The following is a 13,782-nucleotide window of genomic DNA, read 5'->3' as shown; positions in this document are numbered from 1 at the left end:
TTCTCTCTCCCCGACTCCCTCTCCCCCCTCCTCCTCCCCATCTCCTCTTCCCTCCATCTCCTCCTCCCCTCCTCCTTCCTTCTCCCCTATCTTCTCCTTCTCCCACCATCTACCTCCCTCCCACCCCTTTACCGCCATCTCTCTCCTTCCCACTCCTTCGCCCCTGCCACCTCCTCCCCTCCCCTCCCTCCTCCTCCATTACTCCCTCTCCCTTGTCCTTTTCCTCCCCCAACTCGCCTTCCCTCCCCTCGCCCGGCGCCATCACCTTCCCTCCCTCTCCTCACAGCCGACACCTCCCCTCCTCCCCACAGCCGCCACCTTCCCCCTCCTTTCTCCGCGCCGTCAATGCCAACTAGCCCCTACGCCATCGCTGCTGTCGCTACTGTCTCTAGGCCGCCCCTCGCCCTCCGCCACCGTAGTCGTTGTTGCCGCTTGCTACCTCCTCGTGCGGCCACCTGCATCGTCCCCCACCCTCCCTTCCTAGTCTCGCCCGTCCCTTTCCCCAACCGCCCTACCCCTCCCCTTCCCCAACCCCCCTACCCACCCACCTTGCTCGCCCACCTGGGCCCCCCCCCCCCCACTATGTAAGGGCTTTGTAGCCATACCATGCCGTTGCTACCGATTGCACCTATATAGGGAGTAGTAGTGACTCAAAGCCCTGCCTTGTTTCCACTCTACGTGTGATTCCCTATACCCAGTGGTGAACCTTCTTATGTGCGGCGTCACGAGGGTGTAGTCCTGGGATGTGTCTATGCTGTTCCACTTTTGGATTGAATAATACAAGAGTATACCTTGGGCTCATATCGTGTTACCTTTCTGTGTCGTGTTGAGTGCGTAACGAGTGCAGGTTTATCACACTTGGTATCAGAGCAACTCTTGCTCGGAGTGAAGGAGTGCTCACCGAAGCAGGAGGAAAGATCCAGTGCCCCGAAGAGATCGAAGTTGGAACGACCCACAGTGCGACGCCCCACGTCGTGTCGCCCCACGTCGCGACGCCCCACGTCGTAACGCCCCACGTCGCATCGACCCACATCGCGTCGCCCCACGTCGCGTCATCCCACGTCGAGACGCCCCCACCCCCGACGCGTCGCCCCGGCGTGACGCCCCAACCTCGACGCCCCACCATCTGAAGACATGATACGACTTCCCCGCGGCACGACCCACACCACCACAAGCGAAATGCGGCTTCCCCGCGTCGACACCACCACCAACCACATGGAGGAAGAAAGGGAGAAAATCACCCTCCCGACATTAGAGGAGAGGAAGAAGAGTAGGGGACAAGAATGGAGAGTGGCCCAAGAGGAGAAGGTGGCCGGACTAGAAAGACAAATAGATGGTATGTCAGGCATGCTAGAATCAATATGAAGGAACATGCAGATGAAAGAGAAAGAGGAAGAAAGGAGGAAAAAACTAGAAGTAGAGCAGGGCTATAGAGAATGGGTGAGTCAACAACAAGAAGAGGAGAGGAGACACCGAATGCAAGAGGAGATGGATAGAACGGGTAGAGAGGAGTCATCTAGGAGGGCGCAAGATACAAGGAAGGAGAAAGAGAAAGTAGTAGAATTAGGAAGCAAAAAGAAAGACAAGAAGAAGGAGAAGAAGCACCATCGCAAAGAAGAGGAAGATAGCAATAGTTCAGAAGATGATTATGGAAAATTCAAGATGAGATGGGTTGGTTCTGAAGAAATGGATCGCAGAGGTGGATAGGTACTTAAAATATTCAAGAATCACCGAAGACAGGAAGGCGGAAGTGGCAGCCATTTACTTGGAGGAGGACGCTGCCAGTTGGTACATGTTAGAACAGGAGCAGGGCCACACAATCTGTTCGTGGGAAGAACTCCAGGAAGAACTGAAGGATTACTTTATTCCAAAGCTGGAGAAATTCAAAGTAAGAGATGAATGGAGGAACCTCAAGCAAGCACAGGGAAAGATGAAAGAATATGTCAGCAAATATAGGCAAATCATGCTGCAGCTACCAAACATGGATACCGACACTAAGCTACTTGGATTTTTGTTTGGAATGCAAGAATGGGCTAGAAGAGATGTGGAGAGACAGGAGCCAACAAGCTTAGTAGAAGCCATGAGAATGGCCGAACGACTAGTGGACCTGGAAGGCAGAAGAACAGCACAAGGGAATCAAAACAGGTTCAACAACACCTTCAACAATAGCAACTCCTGGAACCAAAGGCCCAATGCTCCTAGAGGGGCATTCACAGATACAAGGAGTCAAAACACCACTAACACCACGGCCGTATCCCAAACCGCATTAGTACCAAGAGGAGCAGCAGGGAGATGGGGAAACAATCACTACAGGCCAACCCCTAGCACATCATATGGGCCCGCATGATCAAACACGTCATGGTGGAGACCCCCAGGCCCTTCCACTGGCATCAGATGCTTCAAATGCGAGGGCCCACACTACCAAAACAGATGCCCAATAGAAGGCACAGCTTCATCGAGTGGATCAAGGGTGAATGCAGCTTGTGCATATGGAGGAGAAGAACCACAACCACCACGTATCCAGGAAATTCCAAATGGGAGTGAAGAGAGCATGGACCACCCAAGGGTAGGGTCAATTAGTGCCCCAGTTAGTGCCCGACCCCAATGCATGGCAGCCAGAGTAGCGGTAGTCCACCATCTATACATCAAAGGTCGAGTGGGCGAAGGAAACCAACCTATCATGGTGGACACAGGAGCAACCCACAACTTCATGACACCACAGTGTGCAGCAAAGCATGGATTGAAACTATCCAAAGCCCCAGAAGGATTAACAGTAACATTCGCACAAGGAGAAGCCAAGGAAGTAAAACAAGTCTTTGCAGTCCAAGTGGAAGCCGACAAGTGGAAAGCGAAACTCAACTTCTTAGTAATCCCCATGGATGATTTTGAAGTGATACTAGGCTTAGAATTCTATGACAAGTATGTGATTGCAATGTTCGGTAAGGGTGTGAATGGAATGATGCTAGATATGCAAGGAGAAGGCGTCAGAGTACCCTGCGAAAGAATGCAGCTACCTGGTAGGACCCCAATCAAGGTGCAAATGAAGGAGAACAAGCCAGGAGTATCATGCCAAATAGTAAAACCAGCTGCAAACCAACCAAAGGGCCAGACCCAAAAAGCACCGGTCCAAGGGATCGTCATCAGGCCACGTATCATGACATGCAGTGCAAAGCAAGTCGAGAAATTAGTCAAACAAGGAGATATGGTCTATCTGTGTATGATCCAACCAATAGAAGAAGAAGAAGATGGCAAGAAACCCAAACAACAGAAGAGGAACACAGAAGTGGCAGAAATACTTGAAGAATTCAAAGATGTAATGCCAGCCGAACTACCCAAGGGTCTGCCACCCAGATGAGATGTGGATCACAAGATTGAGTTGATTCCAGGGTCTTCTCCACCGGCCCGAGCTCCATATCGCATGAACCACACTAAGCTCATGGAATTGAAGAAGCAACTACATGAACTAGAAGAAAAAGGATTCATCCGCCCTAGCAAATCCCCCTTTGGTGCTCCAGTGTTGTTTGTAAAGAAGAAGGATGGGGGACTTAGACTCTGTGTAGATTATAGGGCTCTTAACAAAATCACCATAAAGAACAAATACCCTATGCCCCTAGTGGAAGACCTCTTAGATAGATTGCATAGGGCCAAGCACTTTAGTCGGATTGACCTTAGATCAGGATACCACCAAATCCACATAGCCGAAGAAGATATCCCAAAGACAGCCTTCCGCACCCGATATGGTAGTTTTGAGTGGTTAGTATTAGGGTTCGGCCTAAGCAATGGGCCAGGCACATTTTGTGGCCTCATGGATGGAATTTTTAGACCGGAGATAGATATCTTTGTCATTATCTACATAGATGACCTCCTAGTCTACAGCAAGACCTTAGAAGAGCACAAGCAACACTTATGCCAAGTTTTTGAGAAACTACGGCAACATCAGTTATACGCCAAGCCGAAAAAATGTGAATTCGCAGTGAAAGAATTGGAGTTCCTAGGCTTTATTGTAGGAGCAGATGGAATCAAAGTGGACCCTAAGAAAGTGGAAGCTGTCCAAAAATGGCATGTACTGAAAACTGTAAGAGAAGTGCGGGAATTCCTAGGCTTCACAGTATTTTGTCGAAGATTCATCAAAGATTACAGCCTCATCACTGCCCCCCTCTCCCACCTCACCAAAGACGACCACTCATTTACATGGGGGAACGCGCAACAGGAAGCCTTTGAGCAGATGAAGAAGTGCATGAGCCAAACTCTCGTCCTAAGGGTACTGAACTTCACCAAACCCTTTGAAATCTCTACAGATGCATCTGACTATGGCATAGGGGGTGTACTGGTCCAAGAGGGGCACCCCATTGCATATGAGTCAAAGAAATTTACTGATGCTGAAACAAGGTGGAGCACACATGAGAAGGAAATGTTGGCAATCATCCACTGCCTTAGAAAATGGAAGCACTATGTTCAAGACAAGCATACAATAGTCTTCACCGACAATATCTCCCTCAAATACTTCCAATCCCAACCCAAGTTATTAGCAAAGCAAGCCCATTGGCTAGACTTCCTAGCCGAATTTGACCTGGAAATTAAGCACAAGCCCGGCTCTACTAACAAAATAGCAGATGCCTTGAGCCGGAAAGCTGACCTAAAAGCTGTCAGTGTTGTCAGCAGCAACTTCATAGAACTTGTCAAAAAGGCCCTAGAACAAGATCAAGACATGCACAAGATAATCAAAGATGTGGAAGCAGAGAAGACCCCCCATGGAATGTACACTTTAGAAGAGGGTATTCTATTTTTAGGCAAAAGATTGTATATCCCCAACAATGTGGAATTAAAGAAACTCATCCTACATGAGATACATGACGGCAAGATTGGAGGCCACAAAGGGCAAAGCAAAACCTTGGAGGCCCTTAGGAAGCAGTTCTTTTGGCCGAACATGAAGGAAGAAGTGATAGACTACATCAAAACTTGCCCCACTTGCCAAATGGTCAAAGCACCCAGATCAAGACCAGCCAGACTACTACAACCGTTACCAGTACCCAACCGCCCATGGGATGTCATCAGCATGGACTTCATTGTGGAACTACCGGAATCCCATGGGTACACAATCATCTTTGTAGTGGTGGACTATTTTTCCAAACAGGCCCACTTCATCCCGGCCAAACCACCACTGAATGCCAAGGAGGTAGCACGCCTCTTCTTCACACATGTATTCAAATTGCACGGCTTACCACTGGCCATTGTATCAGATAGAGATGGAAGATTCATGAGCGACATGTGGAAGGAACTCTTCAAGACTCTGGAAACCCAACTGAGATTCTCATCATCCTTCCACCCGGAGACAGATGGACAGACAGAACGAGTCAACCAAGGCATCGAAGATTACCTCCACAGCTATGCTAGAGTGGATCAGAAAGATTGGGCCTTGTACCTTGATGTCTTGGAATTTCACTATAATAGCTCCATCCACTCGGCTACAGGGTACACCCCCTTTGAGTTAGCTACAGGAAAAGAAGTCATCACACCACTTGCCTTAGCATCTGGAGCAGCCAAAGTGGAGGATCAAGATGCAGAAGAATTCTTGAAGAAATGGAGAGATCGCAATGCAGCAGCTAAGCAAAGTCTCGAGCGAAGCAAGATAACAATGACAGAGCAAGCAAACAAGAAGAGAAAGGCTGTACTATTCGCCAAAGGAGACATGGTCCTAGTGAGCTCTAAGAATATGTCACTTCCCAAAAACATGACCCCAAAGTTCAATCACCGCTACTATGGACCCTACCGAATCACTCAAGTGCTGAACGAAGTCACTTACAAACTAGACCTGCCAGACAGTGTTTGTGTTCATAATGCATTTCATGCTCGTCTTCTGCGTAGGTTCTATCCCGACAACCAATGGGGATGGCGCGTACCAATGCTCCATTCCAATGGTCCCTTCGAAGTAGAAGCATTCCTCCGACGCCGGGAACAAAGAGGCTTCCCCGAATACCTCACCAAGTGGCGCGGGCATCCACTCAAGGAGGCCACTTGGATCTCAGAAGCGGAGGCCCGTGAACGCGGAAAGGATGCCTTCGCCCTTTGGCTCGAGGAGAACCCCCCTGCTCCTTCTACCGACCCTTGAGCCCCCTCAACACTCCAACAAATAATGCGGCTCTCAATCATAGACCTCGAATGTGCCTCCACTCCTCAAATGTAATCGAGTGGAGTGTGGACTCACATGGTAGCAATCATCACAAATAACTCCATCAAAAAGGAAAAAGCCCCAATGTCTTAGTGCGGCAGACACTGGCCAGTCTGATAGTATAGACTATGTTAAGACCCCGCGGTCCCTTTAGACCGGCAGACACTGACCAGCTTGCTAGGAAAAGTTGCATTAAGACCCCGGATGAGTCAAATAACAAACGCTACCCTTAGATTGCTGAGGCCAGCAATCCAGTAAGCGGGGGTGAGTGTAAGGGCTTTGTAGCTATACCATGCCGTTGCTACCGATTGCACCTATATAGGGAGTAGTAGTGACTCAAAGCCCTGCCTTGTTTCCACTCTACGTGTGATTCCCTATACCCAGTGGTGAACCCTCTTATGTGCAGCGTCACGAGGGTGTAGTCCTGGGATGTGTCTATGTTGTCCCGCTTTTGGATTGAATAATACAAGAGTATACCTTGGGCTCATATCGTGTTACCTTTCTGTGCCGTGTTGAGTGCGTAACGAGTGCAGGTTTATCACACACTAATCCTAATTCTCCCCTTACCCCTAAACCCACCCCATTTTACACTAACCCCCCACCTAACTCCCAACTCACCTAAACCCCACCCCCCCAACTAACCCCACCCCCTGTCCTCCCCCTTAAGCCCCCCTTCCCACCCCACCCCCCCTAAACCAACACTCTCCTTGGCCCCCATTCTCCTGCCGACACCCCCCCCTAAACCAACACTCTCCTTGGCCCCCATTCTCCCGCCAACACCCCCCAAAAACCCGTCGTCCATTCGGTGCCGCCCATTCCTCCATTTTCATGCCACAACGGGTCCGACCCACCACATTGCTTGCGCATGTGTGTTTGCATAGCGTCGTGCAGGCGACCGTCTAGTGTTCGGGTGTGTGGTTTCGTTTGTGGGCGTCCGTGTGGGTTTTCTCACGGGTGTTCACATGCAAGGATGCACGTTAGCCTTGTTCGTGGGTGTGCGCAGTGATATTCACACGCAGCCAGGTACCCCAATTTTACATTCAAAAACTACCAAAAACCCTTAAAAACATATAAATTTTTTTAAAAATCATTAAAATTTACCCAAAAAAATAGCTAAAATTTCCTTTGACCAACTAGATAATTTTTGAATTATTTTCCAAAGCTGAAATTCCACAAATAAATTGTAAAAATTTAAAAACTTCAAAATTCATTTAAAATAGATTAAAAATTGGTAAAAATTTATTACAAAATACATAAATATCGAAAAAATTCAAAAAAATAAAAAAAATCCATTCACATTTTACTTTAAATTTATTTTTTTTTAAAAGTTGAGCATGCTTTACAAAATGATCAGTTTTTTATTTTTGGAAAAATTTCTTGAAAAAAAGCATGTTAAATGCCAAACATAAATGGAAAAATGTTGGAAAAATCTAGACACCTTGCTGAAATTTATTGGTTCAGTTTTCATTCATGTTGGATGGTTGAAACATCATACTTAAAATTCGAAACCTTTTTATGTGTCGAACCTAACACATTTTGAAAAAAAAAATCCAACCTCGAAAATGCTTTTAAATTGGATTCACACCTAAACAATTCAACCTGGGGGATTTCTTCATTAAAAACAACAAAACAAAAATAAAGCAAAAGTCAACACAATCGAAACACTAATCCCAACCAAATCAAATACACCCACCGTAATCTTGTCGGTAAAAGTATTGTCTTGCCAAAAATCTAACCAAATACCACATGTTTCTTGATTTTTTTTTTTAATGAAGTGTTGGTTTGGTTTTTTATGAGCTTACCATGTTCAAATCTTTTTTAGTTGTTGACTTTTCTCTTTTGAGACTCATTTGAGTTGTGGGATTGATACGTGCGCATTCAATATCCTTCCACACATACTCACACTCTCAGGTAATTCTTTTTCCCTTCTCGTTTATTTTTTTTGCTACCCCAAAATTCACATATTCATTTCTAAAATGAACCTTAATCACTACCATGGTATGCGTATCTATGCTAAACACACATTTTTTTAATTAAATAAAAATCAACCAACCATTCACTTTGCACGCACTACATACGCTTCAAAGGTACCTTAATTTTTAATAAAATGAATTAGCCATCACAAAAATGCACGCGCTAAAAAAGAAGAGCGCTTCAGACACATTAAATTCTTAATTCATGAATATGCATTTAGAGACCTAGTCTGGGTATCAAAGTCCGGGATTCGTTAAAAGCACCGTTTCACCTTAATAAATTGTAAATAATAATTTTAAAAATGATTTGACATTTCCTTATTAAGGTTTACAACCTAATAAGATTTTATCCATTTTTAATAATTTATTAAAACAAACCATTCATTAAAAATCATTCCCCTCACTGCACTTTCTTATTCTCCTTTTTAATAAACATGCTTCGCAAGATGGGCACGTGTAGTCTTCCGAATGGTCTTTTTTGTCTCATTGATTGTCAATGATGTTTTGGTTATGTTATGTATGGTTATTGATTTGGTTGATTTATACAATTAAGGGTATGGTCTGAATTTATTTTTCAATTTATCTTCCTGCTACGGGGTCTCGGGTGCATGTCTATTGCATAGCATAAAGCTTTCGATCGCATATGTCTAGAAGTCATGTCAAATTTTTTCTAGGGTGTGCCTTGCTTGGGGATAGTTGATCAAGTCTCGTTTCAAAGCCTTGGTTGATATCTTATCTTTGGTCTTTTCTGCTAGTTTTGCAAGCGTCCCTTTTCTTTGTGAGTCGTATTGTGTGTTCACTATTTGAATGGCACCCCGTACGCCTCCTCTTATTCAGTACATCCCATTGATCAATAGGGATTATTCTTCCCTACTGACTTTTGAGCCTATTCCAAAAGATGGCCTTGCATCTTTTGTGGCTGCTCCTCTCCCTCTTATTCCAGATGATCTAGCCCTTTGTGATGAGTTTCTCAAGCCCTACAGAAAGAAATCGGGCTTGGTTCGTAGTACTTCCATGGTCCCGACACCTAGAGGGTTAGGGAAGGCTTTGTCCCTTCCCTACAAAGGGAAACCCTTTGTCACAACTAGACAATTATTCTCAAATGAAGAGATCCTCAAGTTGTTACAAAAGTAGACTAAAGAGATTCTCGATGTCAAGAAGGTGATTAACACTTCAGGAGTGTCTTTCTCAATGATCAGTGATCCTCTCTAGAAGCTAGTCTGCCAATTTCTCCAGGATAGATTTATGCCTGCCAAGACATTATCTCAGTACTTGTCCAACGAGCTCTTTACAACTTCCAAGATGGTTTTAAGAGGGGTTGCCATTGACTGGAGCACCTACCTTCTTATGAAGATGGACAAACATTTTGTCAAGGTGACTAGAGGGAATGTTACCAATGTAACCTTTGGTTCACATTTATATGGTTTTCTGACATATTCAAGTCTTAAGAAGGGTGTTTTACCTCCTCCTCCATCTGATCCAATCCCTCCCCCCCCCCCCCCCCCCCCCACCTTCAGAAGATTCAGAACCCATTGACATAGAGGATATTGACTCCCCTCCTCCATTGGTCATTCAGTGGAAGCGCTTAAAGCGTGTAGCAGAAACAATTCCACCAGTCATTCCTTCTATGTCAGTTCCTACTACTTTTGAAAGTGAACTCTCTACCTACCTCACATGCGCATTCAGGGCACATTGAGAGGGTTCTTTAGATATATCAGTTCCTTCGCTGAACCGCTTAGTGACAGAGGATGCCATTCCTTTCCTTTGTAAAGATATCCAGAGTTCTATTGAACTCTCAGTGACAGCTTGTGCTCAACAGTTATATTCTTCTTTCTATGAAGAATTGATGCAATCCAAAGAGACCACATGAATAAGGCAACCACAAAGCTAGTCTCTGTCAAAGACAGTCTTTCCAATCTGTTTAAGCAGATGGAGTAGTAGACAAAAATTATTGAGACTAAGAGAGAAGAAATATCTTCTTTGAAAAATCAGTTAGCAAAAGCTCAGTCTCAGAGGTCACCAAGGTTTTTGATGAGAAAGGAAAAATGTCCAAATAAGCTCAAGAGTTCAAAACTCTTCTGGATACAAAGTGTCAGACTTACAGATTGCTCACAATATAATGAAATCCCAAGCCTCCCAGATTAAACAGTTAAAGGACCAATTGGCACAATCACGATCCATTCCCCCAAGTCCCAATGTCCCCATGATTCCTTCTATGTCTCAACAAGACTTGGCTGCTCTTCAACGGAATGCCACTTTATGTCCTTTATTTCATGCCAAGGTTGAGAGATTGCAATCTAGAATGGATATCTTATGGACTACTTTTGAGCAGTTTATGGAGTTTATTTTTTCCTACCCACTCTTTCTTTGTTCATTATCAACAATAGAAGTTGGTCTTTTATGTTAAACTTTCAACCATGGATTTATCTCCTCCAAAGGATGGCTGAAGTGGAACCTAGTCTACGGATCTGTTGTCTAAAGTGGTCATGATGGTGTTTGAGGATTCGGTAGTCCCAGATTCAATGTTGATGTGCTATATGTACCTCAGAGGTGACTTGTTAATTCCAGAGGATGAAGACCTCTCTTGGTATGTTGGAGATGTAGTCTTGCAAGTAGTACTCTATGTGCGCCAGTTGAAGCTTAAGATTGATGAAATGTTTCAAAAGCATTCTTCTAGAGTAGCTGACTGTCCAGAGGATTCTTGGCATCCTATGCTAGATTCTATGATCTTAAACCAAAGACATTTAAAGGCTTTGTCTCATGTGCAAAATGTCAACCAACTGAGGGTGGATCTATTATCCCATCTTTCCAAGCAACCTCCTTTTGATCCTTTATTTTTGGAGGCCTATGCTAGATGTTCTTCCTTAAGACCATCAGTTTCATTCTTGACCTACTATCAACATATGGCTCATAGGTATGACGCTTATCTGTCTCTTTTCCAAAATACCCCACATGTCATTTTACCCCTTCTATTTCAACCTAAATATGCACCCCATATTCCTATTTTTATGCAATGTCCTTTCATCATTGATCGGGTATTTTCTCCCCTTCTTCCTTGTCCTCCCCCATCTTCTCATTTCATGTCCACGTTCCCACCACATTTCCTTACTCCCTTCCTTTCTGATACTGCTAAATTTACGGATTCTCCTACCTTATCTTATTCTTCTTTTTATGATTTCGCTTATCCCTCTCTTCATCTTTTATCCCTTATTCCATTCCCGTCTCTTTCATCTTTTATTCAGACTCCCCCTCGGTTGGTTACAAGATATGAAGGCTTTGATTAGACAATCCTGAGAAGAAGCTGGAGTACTAGAGATTCTTTGACGAGACCCCAAATTAACTGGCCTATGATTCCAAGAGAATGGAAGACTGCAAATCAAGCCTTTCGTGACTATTTACGTTTTGCTCAACTTCATTTTCAATCTTTGGATCCATCCGTGAGACTGACTGTCCATTTTTCATAGTATCTAGCCTTTATGCACTGTCATTCTCATGGTGATTAAAAGCAAGTGCCAAAGTTATGTTTGGATGTCAATGTAGATGTGGATACCCATCAGCTAGATGTGCTTTATTTTCATGCTTTGTGCTTGCCAACCAGATTTGTTATCCTGCTGGAGAGAATGTGTTATTTACCATTCTTGCAAAATCCTCCAAAAACCTTTATGGTTGAATCTTTATTAAAAATCATCAATCCTTTAAAAGGGATCATCTTCATTGATCTGTTATCCTTTGTAACTTTGATGCTTGATCAAAATACATCTATCTATCTTTTTTCTTCCAACGAGGTGCCATTCAGATATTGTTTGTGTAAGTGGTGTGAGTTGTGGTATGTGTATATTGTTTATCTTTGTTGAATGGAGCTAACATTGAAGGTGGATTGATGAAGAAGATATTTGATTAAAAGCTAGCAGAATATTATGCTAATTTAAATAAAATTCTTATATCCTTTATGAGTTTGTGTTGCTATCAATTTTTTAAGAAAATAGAGATAATATTCACAAGGGTGTTTTCCTTTCGTTGTAATATTATCAGATATATAGGTTACTTGTTGGGGTCATGATTGGATGATTTTATGAAGTGTTGTTGAAGACAAAAGATCACATTGAGCTCTTTACTGAACTTATATTCTTCTTTTCCTCAAGTCGCGATGACGCTTCCTATTTTAAGTGTGGGGATATGTTGAGAGTGGAAAAAGATTGAATTTTTGACTGATTTTTGTTGTTTTTGGTGGACTAAATGATTGATTTTAGATTGATTTTGAATGATTTGGATAGGTTTGGATTAATTTTGATAGCTCATGATATTTTTTGATGAAGATATATTGATGTGATAGGTTCTGATGATGTTCTGATAGCTTCTGTATGATCCTGTTTGAGCCTGTTGAGCTTCTATTTTCTTCTGTTTTGTTTGAGTAAGTGAGGTTGGGATATTGAATTATGAATTTTGAGGTTTTATGATAGCTTATTGAGTGATTTGTGATGGGTTTATTTGGTTTTAGTTGAGCTGAATGTTCAATGTTTAGTTGTTGTTGAACCTTTATAGACCTTCTGTAGAGCTTCTGTAAATCCTATGTATGCTTCTGTATGTGTTCTTGATATGAGGGTGTACTTTGGAAAAGTTTTCTAGCCTTGTAAAGAGGTGAATGTAATTTCAAAAGAGCTAAAGAAAATGGAAGAAGCAGTTGTTGAAGACTAAAGAGAAGATTGAAGTGAAGTGACAGTAGTGAGCTATGAAGAGTCACTGTAGTGGCTTTGGTGCCCTTTCATACCTCCCATACCTCTTGGGAGGTGCATCCACAACCAAGAGAGGATTATTGAGAGTCATTATTGATTATTTTAGTGAGGAGATGATGTATTATTCATGGAGAGAGAAGAGAGAGTCAAAGATAGTCAACTCTATCAAAACAATGTATCTTTCTATGAGAGACTATGAGAGAAAACTATGAAGACAATGAAGATGAATCATATGTAATTATTTCCATTCAAAAGTGGTGTACTTTTTTGTGTTCCTTGTTCTTTTGATGGATTCTATGAAGATGTTGAAGATTATGGTTGATTCTACCAAATCCGTGGGAGATATCTACTATGATGCTACGTGAAGATTTGTTATTGTCCTTATTGTGGTTCTCTCTAAAGAATGAAACAAAAGCTTGTTGATGTTACAAGATAGATTTTCTTGCAATAGAAACCCTTTTTCCTTGGTGTCTCTCTTAGGGCTCCATGTTTTTGGGAAAGCATGGGATGACTTGCTCTCACAAGAATTCTACCATGTTTTTGGTGTCATTATTTCTTATGGTCCTTGCCTCCACCCATTTAATATGTAATTAGTAGCCATAATACTGTAGCATGCTTAGGAGCACTAAGCAACAAGGCTGCCAAGTCCCATAAAGTCTATTTCCCACTTTTCAAAGGGTTTGTGGATGATTACAAGGGAGAGTTCTATTTTATCCTTTTTTATTGGAAGCTTGTTCATGTTGATACTCATCATATGTTTGACAAAATGGGCCACGTCTCTAAAAAGAGTGCACCACTACAACTAAGAGTGTATAATCTTTCTCATTGTGCCATTTGAGTCAAAGTGTTCTCCTACAATCCCTCCATATACTTCTTGCAACACACCCTCAATTTTATGCTCATATAT

Source organism: Lygodium microphyllum, chromosome 28 (assembly GCF_053477565.2).
Source record: "Lygodium microphyllum isolate KBCC chromosome 28, Lygodium_microphyllum_v1.1.10, whole genome shotgun sequence".
In the NCBI taxonomy this organism is placed as follows: domain Eukaryota; kingdom Viridiplantae; phylum Streptophyta; class Polypodiopsida; order Schizaeales; family Lygodiaceae; genus Lygodium; species Lygodium microphyllum.
Note: the sequence above shows the minus strand (reverse complement) of the source record.